General features: G+C 33.7%; 1 long non-coding RNA gene across 1 annotated transcript in view; it reads left to right on the forward strand.

Annotated features, from left to right (window-relative positions):
- LOC112065902 (uncharacterized) overlaps positions 1-22,354 on the forward strand; it is a 396,153-nt gene that overhangs the window by 332,452 nt on the left and 41,347 nt on the right. The window lies entirely within an intron of this gene.

Genomic DNA, 22,354 nt, shown 5'->3' on the forward strand with positions numbered 1-22,354 from the left:
TACCACAGTGTTCATTGCAGCTCTATTTACAATAGCCAGGACATGGAAGCAACCTAAGTGTCCATCAACAGATGAATGGATAAAGAAGATGTGGCACATATATACAATGGAATATTTCTCAGCCATAAAAAGAAACGAAATTGAGTTATTTGTAGTGAGGTGGTTGGACCTAGATTCTGTCATGCAGAGTGAAGTAAGTCAGAAAGAGAAAAACAAATAATGTATGCTAACACATATATATGGAATCTTAAAAAAAAAGGTTCTGAAGAACCTAGGAGCAGGACAGGAATAAAGACGCAGATGTAGAAAATGGACTTGAGGACACAGGGAGGGGGAAGGGTAAGCTAGGACGAAGTGAGGGAATGGCATGGACTTATATATACTACCAAATGTAAAATAGATACCTAGTGGGAAGCAGCAGCATACCACAGGGAGATCAGCTCGGTGCTTTGTGACCACCTAGAGGGGTGGGATATGGAGGGTGGGAAGGAGACGCAAGAGGGAGGAGATATGGGGATATATGCATATGTATAGCTGATTCACTTTGTTATAAAGCAGAACTAACACACCATTGTAAAGCAATGATACTCCAATAAAGATGTTTAAAAAAAAACAACACAGCTTAAATACCATTTCCTCTAAGAAATCTTCCTTTTTTTTTTTAACTTTTTATTTTTTGTTGGAATATAGTTGATTAACAATATTGTGTTAGTTTCAGGAGTAGAACAAAGTGATTCAATTATACATATACATGAATCTATTCTTTTTCAAATTCTTTTCCCAACTAAGTTGTTACAGAATATTGAGCAGAGTTCCCTGTGCTATACAGAAGGTCCTTGTTGGTTATCCATTTTAAATATATCAGTGTGTATATGTCAATCCCAAACTCCCTAACTATCCCTCCCCCTGCACCCTTCCCTCCTGGTACCCATAAGTTCATTCTTTAAGTCTGTGAGTCTGTTTCTGCTTGTAAACAAGTTCATTTATATCATTTTTTTAGATTCTGCATATAAGCAATATCATATGATATTTCTCTTTTTCTGTCTGACTTACTTCACACAGTATGACAGTCTCTAAGTCCATCCATGTTGCTGCAAATGGCATTATTTCATTCTTTTTAATGGCTGAGTAATATTCCATTGTATATATGTACCACATCTTCTTTATCCATTCTTCTGTCTGTTGACATTTAGGTCGTTTCCATGTCTTGGCTATTGTAAACAGTGCAGCAATGAATATTGGGGTGCATGTATTCTTTTGGGCCATGTTTTTCTCCAGGTATATGTCCAGGAGTAGGATTGCAGGATCATATGGTAGTTCTATTTTTAGTTTCTTAAGAAACTTCCATACTGTTCTCCATAGTGGTTGCACCAATTTACATTCCCACCAACAGTGTAGCAGGGTTCCCTTCTCTCCACACCCTCTCCAGCATTTATTGTTTGTGGATTTTTTGATGATAGCCATTCTGAGTGGTGTGAGGTGATATCTCATTGTAGTTTTGATTTACATTTCTCTAATAATTAGCAATGTTGAATATCTTTTCTTGTGCCTCTTGGCCATCTGTATGTCTTCTTTGGAGAAATGTCTATGTAGGTGTTCTGCCCATATTTTTATTGAGCTTTTTGTTTTGATACTATTAAGCCACACGAGCTGTTTGTAAATTTTGGAAGCTTATCCCTTATCAGTCACATCATTTGCAAATATTTTCTCCCACTCTCTGTGTTGTCTTTTTGTTTTGTTTATGGTTTCCCTTGCTGTGCAAAAACTTGAGTTTAATTAGGTCCCATTTGTTTATTTGTGTTTTTATTTCCATTACTATGGGAGACAGATCAAAAGAGACATTAATGTGATTTATGTCAGTGTGTTCTGCCTATGTTTTCCTCTAAGAGCTTTATACTTTTCAGTTTCAGATTTAGGTCTTTAATTTTGAGTTTAGTTTTGGAAGTCTTAGCTATGGCAATCAAAAAAGAAAAAGTAATAAAAGGAATCCAAATTGGAAAAGAAGAATTTAAACTGTCACTGTTTACAGATGATATGATACTGTACATAGAAAATCCTAAAGATGCTACCAGAAAACTACTAGAGCTCATCAGTGAATTTGGTAAATATGCAGGTTACAAAATTAATACACAGAAATCTGTTGCATTTCTATACACTAACAATGAAAGATCAGACAGAGAAATTCAAGAAACAATCCCATTTACCATCGCATCAAAAAGAATAAAATACCTAGGAATAAACCTACCTAAGGAGACAAAAGACCTGTACTCTGAAAAGTATAAGACATTGAGGAAAGAAATCAAAGACAACACAAACAGATGGAAAGATATACTATGTTCTTGGACTGGAAGAATCAGTATTGTCAAAATGACTATACTACCTAAGGCAATCTACAGATTCAGTGCCATCTCTGTCAAATTACCAATGGCATTTTTTACAGATGTAGAACCAAAAGTCTTAAAATTTGTGTGGAGACACAAAAGACCCCAAATAGCCAAAGCAATCTTGAGAAAGAAAAACGGAGCTGGGGGAATCAGGCTTCCTGACTTCAGAGTATACTACAAAGCTATAGTAATCAAAACAGTATGGTACTGGCACAAAAACAGAAACATAGATCGATGGAACAGGATAGAAGTCCAGAAAAAGACCCACACACCTATGGTCAATTAATCTATGGCAAAGGAGGCAAGACTATACAATGGAGGAAAGACAGTCTATTCAATAAATGGTGCTGGGAAAACTGGACAGCTACATGTAAAAAAAATGAAATTAGAACATTCTTTAACACCATACACAAAAATAAGAAGTCTTCCTTGAACCTTTAAGCTAGCTTGATGCTCCTGCTCTATGATCCTGTTGGAACTTGTACTTCCCATATTACAGACCTAGACATTGTTTTCCGTCTTTCTCAATGACAGAATATATAGTGAGGGAAGGCATATTGTCTGTCTTGCTCCACATCATGCAATCTGCATGACTACAGTACCTGTCATATGTTAAGTGCTTACAGAATTCAAGTTGAATGATTCAATAAATTAATAGTTGAAATTCTGATCTATTTGGATTAACCACACTAATAAATCAAGTTATTTTTTTAAATTCTAAGTAATAAACCTAGAATTAGAACATTCTTTAACACCATACACAAAAATAAGAAGTCTTCCTTGAACCTTTAAGCTAGCTTGATGCTCCTGCTCTATGATCCTGTTGGAACTTGTACTTCCCATATTACAGACCTAGACATTGTTTTCCGTCTTTCTCAATGACAGAATATATAGTGAGGGAAGGCATATTGTCTGTCTTGCTCCACATCATGCAATCTGCATGACTACAGTACCTGTCATATGTTAAGTGCTTACAGAATTCAAGTTGAATGATTCAATAAATTAATAGTTGAAATTCTGATCTATTTGGATTAACCACACTAATAAATCAAGTTATTTTTTTAAATTCTAAGTAATAAACCTAGAGGTGAGTGATTTCCAACATGTCTTTAAGAAAAGAAAGAAGCACAAGAAAGTTTTAATGAAACATTTTAAAATTATAAGCATGAAAAGAGAAAACATGTCTTTTTGGCAAGACTAAAGATGGCTATATTTCATCTTGTTTATACTGTCATGTATGGGCTATGAACTGCAAAATGCCAGCCTACACTTTGAGGATATCCTGAGAGCAATATATTTTCTCTACCTATTGTTCTGCTGGAATGTGTCCCAAGAGAAATAAGGCATGTACTTTAACATTTAAAAGTTAAAGCAATTAGTCTTTCTTTTTGTACAAACATCTCAAAACAGCTACATTCCAAATTTATGAGTCAGAAGGTGATGATAAATTTGCTTACTTTTAATTCTGAGTATGAGGAGAAGTATGGCTCTTTACCCAGGCTCACTCTATATTTTGATGTGACCTGCCAAGATTTTTCATACACATTTGTGACCTTGATTTTAGCTATTTATAGCTCCTTCTTAAATTTCTTAAATTTAATAGTGAATTGACTGATATTAGAAAACAGTTGGGGATATCTTCAGTGACATTTTTGGATATCTCTTTTTTTATTAAAACAATATTTTCTAATCACTTTTATTAGTTTAAACACTAATTTATGGTAAATTTAATCCATATGTTTTTACTTCATATCTCACCAAAATATTGTTGAAAAAGAACTTTACAAACAGCTGTCTCTTCTCCAAATAATACAGTCAGGTTTGAAGAACTGATTTTTTGTGTTAAAATTTTTTGCCACACACCAGGTGCATAGTCAGATAAATCAATACAGTGAAATAGATACAGTCCTATGCTATATATTTCTTGAAATCACCATGTACAACAATACATGTTATTAATACAAATTTATTTCTTCATATAAAGAAATAATTTGCTTGAGGCCAATTCATATGGAAAATGTATATATATTAAGTAAAATTCTTTAACTTTCAGCTAAATAATAATTTTCTGATCTGTATCACTTGGAACAGTGTCTTCTTAAAGAAATGAAAACTTTGCTGAAACTTGCTTAAACAACAGGGAAATGTGTTTATCTCACATAACAGAAATTCAGAGATAGGTTGTTTAAAGAAGAAATTCAATGATGATGTAAAATCATTTCTTTCCTCTCTCACATCTGCTATCTTCCTTCTTTAGACTGGTAACAAGATGACTACAGCAGTTCATTCTATGATAATGCCCAGAAAAACAAGACTCCATCACTGGTTGTACATCTCTCTTAGTAGTGAAGAAAATTTTTCTTAACATCCCCTCTGCCCCAGCAAATTTTTCCTCAGATCTCACTGGTGGAAATTGGATGCCAGGTTCTTTTGTGAATCAAGAGCTGGCAAGGAGAATGAGATTGCCTTTAGACTAATAAGACATACTTTGGTTGTAGATGAAGTAGGCTTTCTCCAAGGTTCATGGCCAACACAAGAGTAGATATCTGAATAAATCTGGAGATTTGGGAGAAGGAATATTGGGAATAAATGCTGGGTAGGCAAAAGAAGCACACATACACACAAATAGGATGCCTGCAATATTGTTCCTTATATACATATCTAAGGGCGGATGAATGTCATTAAGGCTTCAGGTAATATTAACTACACACAAACTATTTTTTGTAAAATGCCATGAGTTTTATTAAGTTAAGGAAATTATTATCTCCATGTGTGTTTCTGGGCTGTGAGCAATCAGTTACAAGTGAGAAAGGAGAATAATTAGGTAAGTTGAGAAAAAAAATTGGTGAAGGCACTCAAAGCCCATGGTTAGAAGTTCAGAGTTTATTGCAGAACCGTTATTAAAGGGGATTTGGAGTGAGTATAGACCCATGAAATAGGGAATTTTATGAACTAAACATGCGACTAAGGTGATTTTTGCCACGCTTCCTCAGTAGAGAGACTCATCTTGTCTAATCCACCCATCTGAATCCATTTTTGGCTTCAATTGTTGATTTTCATCTTCTAATAAGAAAAAAGTGAGAACTTTTTGGATGACTTTCTGATTCTACTTTCCTCTCTCCCACTCACTTGGCTAAAAGGATAATTGAAAGTATAAAATGAGAGGGTATTTGCAAGTGTGCTGGGATGTTCTTCCTTGTCCTATTAGATTTTTTTAGACTATTTTGAATGTCATAGGAATAATAACCTGTTTCTTTAAAATAAAAGGTAAATATAAATTTCTTCAACACCGTTCACTAATCCACTGATAGAGACTAAAGCCTATGAAAGAATGGGGGAAGAAAAAAACAGAACTTTAAAAATATAATGGTCACATCTGTAAAATGTGGAGATTTGATCAATGATCTCTGCTCTCTTACAGGTGTAAAATTTGATGATTCCACCTGAGTAGGTCTGTTTTAAAGAAAGAAGGAATATTATGTATTTGCTCTTCTATCACTTTTATTCTATCTAGAAAAGTTTTTCAAGCCAATTTTGAAATTTACTAGATGATTCATGCTTTACATTAAAAAAAAAAAGGATTTTAGCCCAGTTAGTTTCAGTGAATTAAAACTTTACCTAAGAAATGGGGAAAAAATACCTGCTATTTTCAAATTCATAAGATTGTCCCAGTTTCCAAAAGAACTCAGTATAAATAATAAAGAGTTATATCTGATTAATCATACTTACAATTACATATAGGAAAATATTTAACATCTGATTAACATCTATCATAATTTAAAATAAAAATGCAAAGTGTACTAAATAAAAATTACTATTCATATTTATAGGCTCATTGTTCTGGAATTGTTTCTGTTTGTGTGTGTGTCTGTGTGTGTGTTTTTGCATGTACATGTGTGTATTTTAAACAGGGCTTTAAAAAGTAATTATAAATTATTTAGGTTTTTTTTCTTTTATTCTTTATTGTTTATTAATAGTAAAGTCAAGTCAAAATGACCAAGACATTTGCAGGGATATGCCAAATTATCTAAGCATAGAGGGTGCTAGTCACCAATAGGATTCTCAGTTCACCATTGCAATAGTGTTATGCAACTATTGGAAGTAAGAGAAGAAATGTATTTTGCCTGGAGTGCTCTTTACTTCTTATTTCACCCAGGTAAACCCTTATCATCTTCAGGTTTCTCATCATGAGTCTAATCCTGAAAGTTTACACTTATTTGGGAGCTTAACTGCCCCTAACAAAATATCTACAGAGCCATTTACTTTTGCTTAGCAATTCCTTCTTTGCTTATTTAATTGTTTGGGGGGACCTGTTTCACCCACTAAGCTCTAAGACAAGCACTACATCTACTGTGCTTACTATTGTACATACATTGACTAGCATACAGCTTAATATGAAATAAATGCCCCCCCCCAATTTTTGTACGTGAGGTAAATGAATGAAAGAGAATATTTTCACTTTTTAAATTAGTAATGTCTTTGTGCTCTTCTTCACAAAAATAATCTGAAGCAGATGATGCACTGTTTACCCCATAAGGCTATAATAGACGTTTTCTAACATTTAAAATCTTAATGTTCCAGCACACTTAATGCCAAACACAGATATTCTAGTATAAAATAATCTATCAATTTAATATTTTATAAATAAACAAAACTAGTTACCGACTTCATACCTTCCTTTTCACCTTTTATGTATCTCCTCCCTGCACTTACCCACTGGGATGATTCAATCTCTATTATTTCTTTATTTCATCCATCCCCTGCCTTCCCTATTCTGGCTTGCTTCGCTTCTAATCTGGACTCAAAACAAGAACAGATTATCTGATCTCTGCATCTCATTTATTTCTCCTTAATGATCTTGAAATTATTTTACTAACACATATATCTGTTCAGTATTTTCCCTTGTCTTGCCCAGAATTCAGCATGATACTCATAACTGGAATGATTTAAAGACTAATCATAATTTAAATATCTTTTCACCCTCCTCACTCTCCTGCAAATTTCACATTCTACATTTAGCTCAAACTTTTCTTTTATTCCCAGATGCTCTTCATTCTTCCATAACTGTTCTTTCTCCCCTTAAGTTTGTTCCTAATACAAACTCCTTATTCCTTAATGCTTTGTTTAATGGTATTTCCTCATTGAAGAGTTCTTTAGAGCAACAAGTGACAGGAATAGTGAAGCAAAAATCATATGACATTTCAAACTCTGTACCTATGTGATTGAATCTTAGAAGATTTTTTCTGCAATATGAAACCCAGTTTCCTCACATGTAAAATGGATACTTAAATACAAAAACAGTTCTGCAAATTAAATGGTAATTTCACTTTTCTTCTCTGATGTGCTCCAAAGGGAAAGAATCAATCCCTTCTGTCTCTAAGGTATTTTATTCAATATCTCTTCTAAAGTTTTTGTTACATGTGTATTTTAAAGCCAGTTATTTGTCTGACTTCATGAGATACATTGTGAAGAAAATCTATATCTCACACTTGTTTAACTTTTCATTATATGAGATACATGGCAGATATTTAATAAATTACTGCTCAATTTAAAAATGAACAATATCACTACTAATTTGTCCAATCAAAATATTAATACATATTGATACATGCCAAGATGAAGGTAGTCAAACATTTTATTGATTCTAAATTCATTTATATTATAATCACTTTACCATGTATTTTTAAATGAATTACAAACACCTTTATGAGTTGCAAAGATTTAGGATACTAAATATGCCTTCAACATTCCATTTATTTGTTCTGTTAATGTCAACTCTAAAATCTTCCAAAACTTTTGAAAAATATATTGTTAAATTCATCTGCATAATATTTTCTGAAAAACATTGTCCCTAGAATGATATTCTATAAAAATGTATTTGATTTCATGAAGTGTATATTGCTTGACTTCATAATTAATGCAGTTTAAAATAGTCTCTAACATAATGCAATATACTTTTCAAATTACAAAGAATAGTGCCCAGAGGATTCTCTGTGCTCCAACATAAGTGGAAGTATAAAAGTAGCAATAAATATGATTGTTCTGTAAATTAGAAAGAGCAAAAATATCGCAAACCTCAAGAAATGGCATTGAAGATAGACTTTTAAAAAATTTAGGCCTTCAGGGGCAAACCAAATGCAAGATTTAGACTAATTTTACAATGGCTATAATCTACTATTTTAGCTACTGGAAAAAAAATTAAAACCATGATTGAATTTGGCTGAATATCTACAATCATGTTGAGTATAATAATCGCAATAAGAAATGTTTCTCTCTGAAATGAAGCTGTACTAATTATTAAACAGTGCTCTAAATTGCAACACTGAGAATCTCCTGTATTGCTATTTCTATAACATAAATCATTTTTTCTGACTTTTGTTTGGATGTCAAGGCCAATATAATTTTATGGTCAGTTTAATATATATTATTCTAATACATGCATTGCCAACTTACACTGGAGAATTCCTAAACTGACCTGTGCCAAAACCCCTAGTTCCTTAGTGTGGGCTGGAGTTATAAATAGAAGCCAGGAAGTGTACAGGGAAAATAAAAGAAGAAACACAGAATTTCTGACAAATAACTAGTGTCTGGTTTCAGTTTTTCTTAGTTCTAGTTATATGCCTGTCCTTGGCCTACATTAGCCACTTCTGTATCCTTACAATAACTCCTCTAGTTTTCTTGACCTAGATCAAGTTGCTTTCTATTACTTGCAGCCAGTCATAACTAACATGTTCTCTGTGTCAGTTTTTAAAAGGATTAGAGATAATCTATTTAAAATGTTTTTCACATAGTAGATTTTCTTTCTTACTATGGTAATTATTCATATTTAGAATGTCTATTTTGTGGAAAAGATTAAAGTGAGACTAGAGTTCTGTCTGGATGTCTATCCTAAAATTACCAGCGGTAAAATAAATTGTTGGTTGCTAGACATTCCATGATCCATTAAACTTGGCATTAAAATACTTGTAGAGAAGCAAATGGCAATAGCTCTACCTAGTTTTCCTCAATAACCCTTCTCCTCTTGGATGGCTTGTCTTTCTCTCAGTGTTATTCTGCTACTAAGGGATTTTATGAGAAAAGAAGACAATGATTTTATTTTGTATATTTCCCTTTGCAGTATATGAACCTGAAGTACTTTTAGGATCCCAGGGTTCCAGCAATAAGACAGTAAAGGTTACTGTGGTGACTCTCTGTGTGGGGCTTCATGCTTCTGAAACCTAAAAGAATTATAGATCCTCAAAGAGTCTAGTACAATAGCAAGTGAGTACACAACATAAAACAGATAACATCTAAAATTATTAAAATTTGATTTAGTTAAATATTTGTTAGGAACTTACTATGTGTCAGATGTTTGCTTAGAAAATATGTACAGCTTTAAATATGAATATTAAGAATATTTAAGGACTTCATGGTCTAAATGAGAAGACAGCTGATAAAAATGATTAGAACGCAATGCAACAATTCTATAATAGAGCTCTGGTCAATAGGTAGTGAAAGCAGATACAAAGGAATCAATTTCTGGTAGTCAACAGTAAGTTGATGTTTAAGTAAAAGAATTACACTTTCCTTACCTATTACTATTTAATTGTATGCTTATGGTCTGCCCTCTAGGATGTCTGTTTGTGGGGATACAGTGCTTTCTACATAGGGCTGTTGCCTTCAACTGATATATAAATAAATATCAAAAGTATAAGCCAGAACACTTGAAGTTGTCCCAGGGGAGCAATAATTGGGTTTGAGTATCCAGGGGTTACTATTTTTTTATATAAATGTCTTGTAAAAGTATTTGTCTAATTAAACTATATGCATAAATAACTGATAAAATTACAAATAAAAATTTTTAAAGGAGAGAGAGCCAGTGAAATGAGAATTGAGGGGTGAAGTAGGAAATCAGAACAAGAAGTGACAAGTGAAAACTAAGAAAAAGTGAGAACTATTCTTTGCCATTCTCAAAATGTTGATGATGATATTGACTTCCCATATGGAATGAGAAATCAACTCATTCTGTTTATCAAAAGAAAGGCAATTTCAAAAAGCTATAGGACTCAGGTTGGAATTGCTTATAGTAGTACTTTTCTATAATCAACATATGTCAGGATTTCAATGAATAGAAGTCATCCAAGTTAGATGATTAAAAAAAAATCGATTCAAATGATTCATGAAAAGTTCAAAGTCTAATTATATGTTTCATTATTAATTTTTTAAAAATTAAAGCCAAAATATCTAGCAACCAGAAATATGGTGAAAAGCAGATGCTGTATGGTGAATTAAAAACAAATTTAAGTAATGCAATTAGACCGATTCAACCAGGTTCTGTGATTTTTTTTTCTTGTATTTTTGACTCCATTTAAAATTAGAGGGAGAATTATTTTTTGACACTGGTGTCTGGTAGATTCAGATGAACATAACTTACCAAACTATCTAAGATTCACTTATAGGAAAGAATCTACACAGAATTATGTATTAATTCTGCACAAGAAAGAAATACAAAATGTCAAAGTTATTAGAGTAGTTTGTGCACCAAAATTAATGAGAGATGAAAAGCATTAATGTGGTGTGTTATAAAATAATTTTGGTAAGATTGACATACTTTCATTTAATAAAAATAATTTAGATAACCACCAAAGTTGATAGTTTTTTATGGTATAAATAATATGTTACTAGTTTCTTCTTATATGTTAATTCTGTTCATATCCTACCCCCAAAAAGATACTGGAAAATCTAGTAAAATAAAACTTTTCTAATAGATTAGAAGTAAAACTTGTATTAAAATTAGTAAAAGAGGTTTACCCTATCTGTTGAGTTTTTAAAACTTCCTTATATCTGTTTTTTAAGAATGATTGCTTATTTCCTATTTATGGAGGTAATGCACTGAGAGATGTACTTTAATCTAAGGATTAAGAAATTATTTCTGTGCAACTCATGAATAATCATTTTTTTAAAGTGCTATAAAGATAATTTGTCTAGTAAAAGAATGCTGACCATGTGAAATAATTTTAATGTTGCTTTTTAATCTCATTGTCTCAGTTGTGGTAAGGAAGATAAGAATGGAGCTATCAGTTCATGCCTGTGGTGGACATACCCTAGGGTCATCTCCATGATTTTTGAAACCTAGTATCCACCCTTGAGTTTTGGCAGAAACTGTGATCTGCTTCTAACCAGTAGACTATGACAAGGGTGACTGGCTATCACTCCTGTAATTGTGACAAGTTATAATGCCAAGGTAAAGGGATTTTTTTAGATATAAAAGTTGATTTTGAGGTAATCAAAGAGATTATTCTAAGTGGGGCTCACCTAATCAGGTGAGTCTTAAAAAGAGGACCTAGGCTTTTCCTGAAGGCAGAGATGCCAAATGAGAGATATATTCTCTTTTTATGGTTTTGAAGAAGTAAGCAGCCAGGAATTTCATAGTCTCAAGGAAATGAATTCTGACCCAAACTGAGAGAGCTTGGAAACTGATCTGTTCCTAGTCCAGACTCCTAATAAGAACATACTCCAGCTGACACTTTGAAAGACCCTGACAGGGGACCCTGCTAAGCTGTGCCCAGACTTCTGACCTACAGACACTGTGAGATAATAAAATGAGTGTTGTTTTAAGTTGCTAAGTTTTTAGTAATTTGTTACATAGCATAAAAAACTAATACAAAGCCTCTTTAAAAAAAAACTAAAAAAAACCCAGATGGCCTTACATTTCCAAAGCAACCCTAAGCTTCTAAAATGAACTATTTTAATGTTTCATCAATCCTCACTATAATGTCAAAACAGTATATTTTTGCTGCTAGGCAACCACTTTCCTCAGTAATTTATGCTTAAAAATGTTTAATGCTTTTCAGCTCTTTCTCATTATTTAATGCATATTGGCAAAAAAAAAAAAAAGTCCAGAAAAATTTTAAAAAGAGGAAGTTATGGACAGAACCTCATGGTTTTTATTTCTATTCCTTTCCCCTTGCCTAGGTAAATTCATTTCTGGATATTTCTCTTGTTATTCACCTCAGATTCCCAGCACATCCCACAGGCCATTTCATCTTGATTTTCACGCAGTTTCTGCCAAGTTATTTAGACTGTAATGGAGAGATCTAGGTAATATTATTTTTCTGCTTGTCAATTTAAACGAATTCCCATCCCTGGGAAAGCCTATATGCTGGTTAATCTGACATGATTTTGATTTTGAGTACTATGCTGGTTTCTAGCCATGTGACCTTGGAGAAATTGTTTAAATTTTTCAAATCTGCATTGGGATAATAACGCCAATATCATACTGGTGTTGTGATTAAAATTCACAAAATATTTACCAGTGCCTGACACATATTGAGCTCAATATAGAATAACCATTGCTGAATACTATTTATCAGTCACTGGGCTTGGCTCCCTTCTCCCTCTCCCTCTCCTGCTCTCTCAGTAAAGATGCACTTTTAATTATCACAGTAATTATCATATTAAGGATGCCAGATGAACCTTATATAGATGAGGAAATTGAATCTAAGAAAATGAATGGCCCTCCCAAGTTGACATGAATAGCGAAGGTCACAACTAAGAAATGAACATTTTTCATTGCATTTTCATTACAACTGCTTCATGCATGTCCTCTCAACATTTTGAGTCTATACCTCTGAAACAACCTATTTCCAAACAATATTCAATTCTTTTTTTAAAAAAGTACATATCCTAATAAATATTAACTTCCCCAGGTAACTTTTAAACCTAAAATAAATTTATTTGGAACCATATATGTAACCACTTATTATTGGGTTCTGTTAATTGAGAAATAAGTTAAATATATTGAAGAGACTAATTCAGATCATGAAATCATCTAATGTTTATTTGCTATTAATACATCAGCAGAATTTTATATGGCATATGTATTTTTAAAAAAATAACTCAAATTACAGTCCTAAGGAAAAGAAACAGAGATAAATTAAGATAAATTTTTAATATACTTTATTTTTTAGAGTAGTTTTAGGTTCACAGCAAAATAAAGTGGAAAATATATGAGTTCCCATATATCCCATGTCCCCAAAACCTACTCCACTATCAACATACTCCACCAGAGTGGTACATGTGTTAACAATTGATGAATCTATGTTGACACATCATTACCAGTCCACAGTTTACATTAGGGTTCACTTCTTGATGTTGTACATTCTATAAGCATTAGCACATGTATAATGACATGTATCCTTTTTTGTTGAATCATATAGAATAGTTTCACTCCCCTAAATGTCCTCTATAGTCTGTCTATTTCTTCAACTTTTTCTTAAACCCCTAGAAACTACTGATGTTTTTACTCTCTCATAGTTTAGCATTTTTGAGATGTAATATAGTAGGATCACACTGTATGTAGCCTTTTTAGTTTCTTTCACTCAGTAATATGCTTCTTTCACTTAGTAATATGCATTTAAGTTTCCTCATGTCTTTTCATGGCTTGATAGCTCATTTCTTTTTAGTGCTGAATAATATTTTACTGTCTGGATGTACCACAGTTTATCCATTCACCTAGAGAGGGACATCTGGGTTGCTTCCAAGTTTTGGCAATTATGAATAAAGCTGCTGAAAACATCCATATGTGGGTTTTTGTGTGACATAAGTTTTCTACTCCTTTGGGTAAATATCAGGGAGTGTAATTGCTGGATCATATGGTAACAGCATATTTAGTTTTTTAAGAAACCACCAAACTGTCTTCCAAAGTGGCTGTACCATTTGTACTCCCACTAGCAATGAATGAGAGTTCCTATTGCTGCATATCTTCACCAGCATCTGTTCTGGATTTTGGCCATTCTAACAGGTGTGTAGTGGTATCTCACTGTTGTTTTAATTTGCAATTTCTTAATGACATATGATATTAAACATCTTTTCATCTGCATGTCTCCTTTGCCATTTGCATGTCTTCTTTGGTGAGATGTCTGCTTAGGTATTTTGTACCCTTTTTAAATTAAGTTGTTCATTTTCTTATTATTGAGTTTCGAGAAATCTTTGTATGTTTTGGATAACAGTCTTTCATCAGATGTGTCTTTAGCAAATATTTTATGCCAGTATTTGGCTTCTCAGTCTCTTCATAATGTCTTTCACAGGGAAGATGTTTCAAATTTCAATAAAGTCCAGCTTATCAATTATTTCTTTCATGGATCATGCCTTTGATGTTGTATCTATTCCTCATTTGCTCGTAGTTTGCATTATGAATGGCTGTTGGATTTTGTCAAATACTTTTTCCACATCTTTTAAAATGATCATGATTTTTCTTTAGCCTGTTGATGTGATAGAGTACATCAATTGATTTTAAAATGTTGAACAAGCTTCTATATCTGGGATACATCTCACTTGGTCATCCTGCATAATTCTTTTTATACTTTGTTGGATTCAGTTTACTAATTTTGTTTGAGGATTTTTGCATCTATGTCATGAGAGATATTGATCTGTAGTTTTCTTTTCTTGTGATATCTTTTTCTAGTTTTGGTGTTAGAGTAATGTGGGCCTCATAGGATAAACTAACAAGTATTCCCTCTGCTTCTATCTTCTAGAAGAGATTGTAGAGAATCGGTACAATTTCTTTTTTAAATGTTTGGTAGAATTCACCAATGAACACATCTGGGTCCAATGCTTTCTGTTTTGGAAGGTTATTAATTATTGCTTCAGTTTGTTTAGTAGTTATAGGCCTGTATGTCTTTCAAATGAGTTTTGTAATGTACATTTACAATTAACCCAAGTCCACCTTCAAATAACATTCTACCATGTCACTGGTAGTGCAAATACCTTATAATAACAATAATCTCCTAATTTTTCCCTGTTATGCCTTTTATCATTGTTGTCATTCAGTTGCATGTCATGTCATATATGTATATATACCACACATAAAGATACATAATTACATTGTTGCTGTTATTTTTTTTAGTGAACTGTTATGCATTTCATTAATGAAGAATAAGGAAAATAAAAGTTTTTATTTTACTTTCACTTATTTTTTCTCTGATGTTCTTCCATTCTTTATGTAGATCCAAGTTTCTGACCTATATCATTTTTCTTCTCCCTGAAGAACTTCTTTTAACATTGTTTGCAAACCAAGTTTACTGGCAACACATTTCTTCAGTTTTTCTATAAGAAAGTCTTTATTTCTCCTTCACTTTTGAAACATAATTTCATAGGGTACAGAATTCTACATTGGTGCTTTTCTTCTCTCAAGCATTTAAATGTTTCACTCCATTCTCCTTACTTTCATGTTTCTGAGAAGAAATCAAATGTAATTCTTATCTTTATAGGGGGTGTGTTTTTTCCTCCTCTGGCTTCCTTCAAGATTTTTTCTTTATTTTTGATGTTTCTGAAGATAGAATATGATATGCCTAGATTTATTTGTTTGTTTGTTTTGGTATTTATCCCTCTTGGTGTTCTTGGAGCTTCTTTGACCAGTGGTTTAGTATCTGACATTAATTTGAGGGAAATTCTTCATTGTTATTGCTTCAAATATTGCTTATGTTCCTTTCTTCTCCTTCTGATATTCTCATTATGTGTATGTTACATCTTTTGTAGTTGTCATACAGTCTTGGCTATTCTGCTCTTTTTAAAAATCTTTTTTCTTTTTGCTTTTCAGTTTTGCAAGTTTTACATATTCTTAAGGTCAGAGAGTCTTTCTTAAGTCATGTCTATTCTACTAATAAGTCCATGAAAGACATTCTCATTTCTATTACAATATTTATGATTTCTAGCATTTTTTATTCTTTCTTGGAATTTCCATGTCTCTGCTTACATTATCCATCTATTCTTGCATGTTGTCTACTTTTTCCATTAGAGCCCTTAGCATATTAATTATAGGTGTCTTAAAATTCATGGTTTGATAATTTCATCATTCCTGCCTTATCTGGGTCTGGCTCTGATGTGCTTTCTCTGTCTCTCAAAATTGTGGGGTTTTTTGCCTTTTAGTATGCCTTGTAATTTTTTGCTGAAAGGTGAACTTGATATATTGTGTAAAGGGAACCGTGGTAAATAGAACTTTTGTGATGTAGTGGTAAGGTGTGGGGAAGGGGAGTGTTCTATGATTAAGTGTGTAATCTTTTTTTTTCTTTTTTTTTTTTTGTGGTACGCGGGCCTCTCACTATTGTGGCCTCTCCCATTGCGGAGCACAGCCTCCGGACGCGCAGGCTCAGTGGCCATGGCTCACTGGCCCAGCCGCTCCGCGGCACGTGGGATCTTCCCGGACCGGGGCACGAACCCGTGTCCCCTGCATCGGCAGGCGGACTCTCAACCACTGTGCCACCAAGGAAGCCCAGTGTGTAATCTTTTGATGAGCCTGTGACCCTGTTCTGTGAACTTCACTAGTGCTTCTCAGTATGTCCCTCTCCCCATTAGGTGGGAAAGGAGGGCTAGAGGGGGCTCAAGTTGGGTATTTCTCTTTTCCCAAGTGGAAGGCTAGATAGAGCTGGGTGTTTCCCTTCCCTCAGGTCGCGTAGGTTCTGATAAAACTCCAGCAGGTTATTTTCTCCTGAGAACAGGCATCCTAAAGAAACACAGAATGCTCTGGTCTATTTCAAAATGGTTATATTTCCTCTCCTCCTCCCAGAAGCATGAGGAGATTTTCCCTCTGTCTTCACTGTGAGAACAGGTAGAGTTCCTGGAGATAAAACTCACAACAGTGTAAGTCACTCCTCACCCCTGTGACTGGGATCTCCCTGGAGCTTTAAATTCTCAGAATTGTCCACACTGAGCATCTGGCAATTTGTCAGTTACAGTTCAGGCTTTCTTATCCTGGAACTGGTTATTGTGGAGGTTTCTGCTTGTGGGTTTCTGCTACAGTAAGTTGTGGTTCTCTGTGTTTGCTTATTTATCGCTCCAGTTTTGGAGGTAGTGATTTGACTTGTGACTTCACTTCTCTGACAGATCTAAGAAGTGTTGTTCATTTTTCAATTTTTTCAGCTTTTCGCTTATTGTTAGAATATAGTGGCAACTTCTAAGTTCCTTAAATGCCAAATCAGAAACTGGAAGTCAACGTTTACTAATGTTTAATAAATCAATACTTTTAAAATAATTTCTACCATTAAAATGAGTAACAGTGATAATTTATATATATATAATATTATATATATTATATATTATATATATAATTATATATAATATATAATATATATTATACATATAATTATATATATATAATCTCACATGCAGAATGGATTCCTCACTAACCTCAGGAATTTAGAGTCAACCAATTTCAGTCTTTCACGTTTCACTGTTTCCCAGGATATTTACAATTTTTAACAAAGAAATATACAGTTAGCTCAAGGGATTAAAAAAGTAGTAGACAAACAGAAAAGATGCTAAGATAGCCAATGTTCCCATTTGTAATCTCCCACCCATTATTCTGAAGTGGAAAAATCTCAAGATCTGAGCCTTTCTATCTGGGATAAATAAGATTAACAATGGACTCAGTGTTGATAATTCTGTTAGACCTATTCTTGGCTGCATATGGACCCCCCATTTTCAATTGCTGGTTCATAACAGTTCCAGTAACGTCATTTAAATTCCTTAGAGATAACTTAGCATCCCTTGTGGTTAGGAACATTAGCCTCCCCCCATAAGCTGTCCCTGCCACATTCTTCCTACCTATCTCCATGAGAGTAAGGCTACTCTTAGGGGACTAAGAGTGGGAGATATTTATCTTTGCAGTCTCATTTCAGGACGTTAGATTTGACATTACTAAAAACCAAATATTTCTCTAGACAGCTCATGAAAACTAATACAGAATGGTCTGCTTTTCATTGTGCCCTTGAACACACAACATACTCTTTGAATCCAGCACATTAATATCATTATGACTCCCATTTTCAAGACTTGGGCAGGGACATGAAGGGGGAGAATGAATTTAATAAGTTTATTTAAAGGAAAAAACCCAGGGCATAAATATAATATTTCCTTCACTTCATCCCAACCAGAATTAAGTAGCAAGAAACAGACTGTAGGTAATTTTATCTATAAATTATTATCAATATCTTAGTATGATAACTTGAGTAGATGTTACTACTTTTTTTAAAAACAATATAACAAATAAGTGACATAAATTACTTTACAGCTTTCTTAAGGTCATACAATAGGTGGTGAAGTTCGTACTCAAATCCAGATATTATGAATCTAAATTTTGTGTACTTTCTACTATTCTACTGACTTCCTAACACCATTAGTATCTTCTCTTCAAAGTATAATGGTCAAAATGCACGTTAGTAGATGGCTGTAAATATAGGTGAAAAGGTAGGTTCATTTAAATATAACATTTACACAATATACTCTGGTCCATGTCATCACAGTACTCTATGCATACATCTCTTACTGTAATTCTTATGTTTAATTATATCTTTATGAGATAGTTTTTCTCACATACTGTCAGCTTCTCCATGCAGTAATTGAATCTTATTCTGGCACTTTTCATAGAGGCTTGCACAGAGCAGATGTTCAATAAATATTTGTTAGACCACTTAAATTGTAATTGTCATTACCTATGTGGCCACACATCCAAAGTCTAGTTAATGGAATCAAAAAACTTACAGAATAATCTTGACTTTCCTTTTGAGTCGAATAATACTGCCTTCTTTCTCATAAGATAAACAATGTTCATGAGTTGAGTTAGATATTTGTACATTTTCAGGTTAAGAAATTAAGACACATAGACTTTGATTTAAATGCATTTATGTACGGAGTTCAAACACTTTTTGGCACCTCAGTCTTTGTTCTGGGCCAGAAAAACTTGGCATATTAAACTCACAAAAGTCATTAAACTATAAAAGCTAAGGAATTAAAATACCTCTCTACAGATTTTCAGAAATGACCAAAAACATATGGTAATATTCAATTTGACAAATATATTTGAACAGTTATTTTATATGTAACATAATATGGTTGCTGAAAGAAGCCTTTGTCTTTATGGAGTCTATAAATTCATTGAGAAATGTGGACTCAGAAAATACACTCATTACACAACAGTGTATAATATAGTGCCCAAGGGCACTAATCTATATAATAATAATAATAATCTAGTACCCAAAACTACAAATATAAATTCTATAGAAGATCAAAGACATAAGAGATTAGCATGGGATGGAGAAATCAGGGAGAAATTTTGGAGGTTAGAAGGAGAATTAATTTTGTAAGGATACATATTGATGGGGAAAGAAGACATATTTTAAGTAAAAATCCAGCAGTAATAAGAGGTACAGACAAAACCTGGAAATAGAAATTAATGAGATATATACAAAAGAAAATAAGGACTTTGAACTTGTTAGGCTGGAAGATTATGTAGGAAGCTTAGCTGGATGTATATTTATAGAGAAACCATGAGGGCAGTTTGTAGAGATCCTCAGAATCTGGCTAAGGCTTTCAGTTTAAATCTTTGAGATGTTTGTCTTTTTGAAGCCTGATTACAAGCTCAGTTCATGGGCTTGCTCTGAGGGACAGAGACGAAAGGAAAAGATGAGGCAGTGATCATAATCGTCAGGCCTCCTAGTGGGAGGCAAGGTGCCTCGATTGTCCCCAAGGGAAATTAGGCTTCACTGAGGAACAGGGAATTGATGGCAGATGCTAATAATTAACAACCATCCGCTAAATGACAATCTGCCTGTATGCCTTTCAAGTGTTAGCTTTTAAAGATTGTTTTTTTCTTTTTTTCTTTTTGCGGTACGCGGGCCTCTCACTGTTGTGGCCTCTCCCGCTGCGGAGCACAGGCTCCGGACGCACAGGCTCAGCGGCCATGGCTCACGGGCCCAGCCACTCCGCGGCATGTGGGGACTCTCAACCACTGCGCCACCAGGGAAGCCCTAAAGATTGTATTTTTAATTGAGAATATGGATTAATTAATAAAAGACAGTAATTTGAACTATTTGCCTACAACCTGATGAAAATGTTCGAGATAATGAGGGATATTTGTAATAACCCCAAATCATTTGTGGTTATTAAAGGTATGACATTGTCTACAATGAGAACAGCACCACAACTGGCCAATTAGAAGTAAGCTGCTGCCATCAGTCTGTGAAAGCACAGGCAGCTCTGAGATCGCTCCTTAAAATATGTTTGGGCCCAAACATTGTTTTTTCTTTTTTGATAATTGAATGACATGATCAAAAATCAGTTATAGAAATATTTAAGAAAAACAACCAGAGTGTTTTCACCTTAAAACTGCATAACACTCTGGGCAAGGAACGCATAAAAAATATATTTATAAAAAAGTAATAAGTCGCCAGAAACATCCTCCAAATTCTCTTTAAGGATTACCTTAGAAAATGACACTCATATAATTAGAAGAGATGGGCATAAAGGATCAATTATATTTAAGGTTAAAAAGATGGAGCCAAATGTAAAATATTCTTCTATCAACTGATGTGGAAATAATGGGCTCTAGTTAAGATATAAATAATATATTTTACAATATGTTAGTAGTTACAATTTGGTCTATGCCTTTTGTTGGAGGAGATCATTGACAGGACTTGACTGCCAGTTGACCTGAGAGCTGGGCTCAGGCAGTGGGAGACTCCTCACCTCCCTCCCCTGCTCTGCTCATCATTCCCACCGTTGAGAGAGCAATGTGTTGTTGAGACCATCTGGACAATCTACGTGACTAAACCCAGTCAAGGCCTCTACATGGATTTTGAAGATTCTGGTAGGCAGGTGTCGAGATCTGCTTGTTTTGTAGCCACCCAAGACAAGCTGTGTATATAAATCCTCTTGCTTATTAAACCTGCCACCTGTCAGTCTGGAGTCGTCTACTTCTGTCTTCAGTCTCTCCTTGCCCTCTGTGTACAAGGGTCAATTTCAGATTTCACCAGGGAAACTCCCAAGGTTTTGAACAACTTCTTTGTAAGAGTTAGAAGAAGAAAATAGGGCTTTTGCAGCATTCTTGTTCATCAATTGCAGTATTTTAAAAGATATTTTCTATGAAGATAAACCTATTATTCAATCCCTTGATGGCCAAATGAGTAATGTGTCAGAGGGAATCTCTGCAATTAGATTTGAGGCTTCAAATCCCAGCTATGCACTTATTAGCAGAGAAGAGTTGGGAATGTTACTTAACCACTTTGTGGTAAATAGAAAAATTTCTGATGTCCAATGTTAGATTTTAAGGTGTTTATTATTATTATTATTTGTTTGTTTTTATGTCTTGGTGTATGTAGGGGGAGAGTATAAATGAAATAAAGCAGGTGAAATGTTAGGTACAATGCCTCACAAATAAAAAATGTTAAAATTGTAGCTCTCATTACCATTGAAACATATTTTCAACAGCCTATAAATTTATCAATGTGCCTGGTATAAAGTAGAAAAAAAATTGTGGATAAATGGTTATATGGGGCTAAATATATGACAATCACAGTGGAGAAAATGTTAGTGTGTCCAACCTCTCACCTAGCCAGTGTTAGAGGCACTGAAAGTTACTTCATCATTCCCTGAGATATCTCTTCTCCAAAGGTCTGCCTCTTGATTTTCTCAAGGTATCCATGAGATGACAAAATAATAAATTTCATAAAAGAAATTGTATGAATATATATCTCTTCTAAGCAAATTTGTAAAGAAATGGAGCAGGAATTTAAAAACTTGGCTTACTTCACAACACACGAATATATGCTTACTTTGTTGGAAAAGGTACTGGTCATAACTTTCAAATTCAGAGTTACATTGTCAATTTTCTTAAATGAAGAAAAAAATTCTTCAAAACAAATGGTAAACAACTGGTTATGTGAATTAACTCATTGTTTATCTTAATGACATGAGCAATTAATTTAGTAAATTTTCTTTCATTTTTGATCATCCTCTATCAACAGCTACAAGGCACAATGTGAAATTTTTGTACTTGACAAAATTATGATAATGAAATAAAGTTGGATAGTTGGATATACTGCTATGGTCTTCAAGCCTATGAGTTACCTAAAACTCTTTATGTGTGATGATAATTAAAGCACCCATGATAGAGTAAAAATCATCAATCCACCTTCATCACTAAAAATGTCCCTAAG

The sequence above is a fragment of the Physeter macrocephalus genome, chromosome 6 (assembly GCF_002837175.3).
Source record: "Physeter macrocephalus isolate SW-GA chromosome 6, ASM283717v5, whole genome shotgun sequence".
Taxonomy (NCBI): Eukaryota; Metazoa; Chordata; class Mammalia; order Artiodactyla; family Physeteridae; genus Physeter; species Physeter macrocephalus.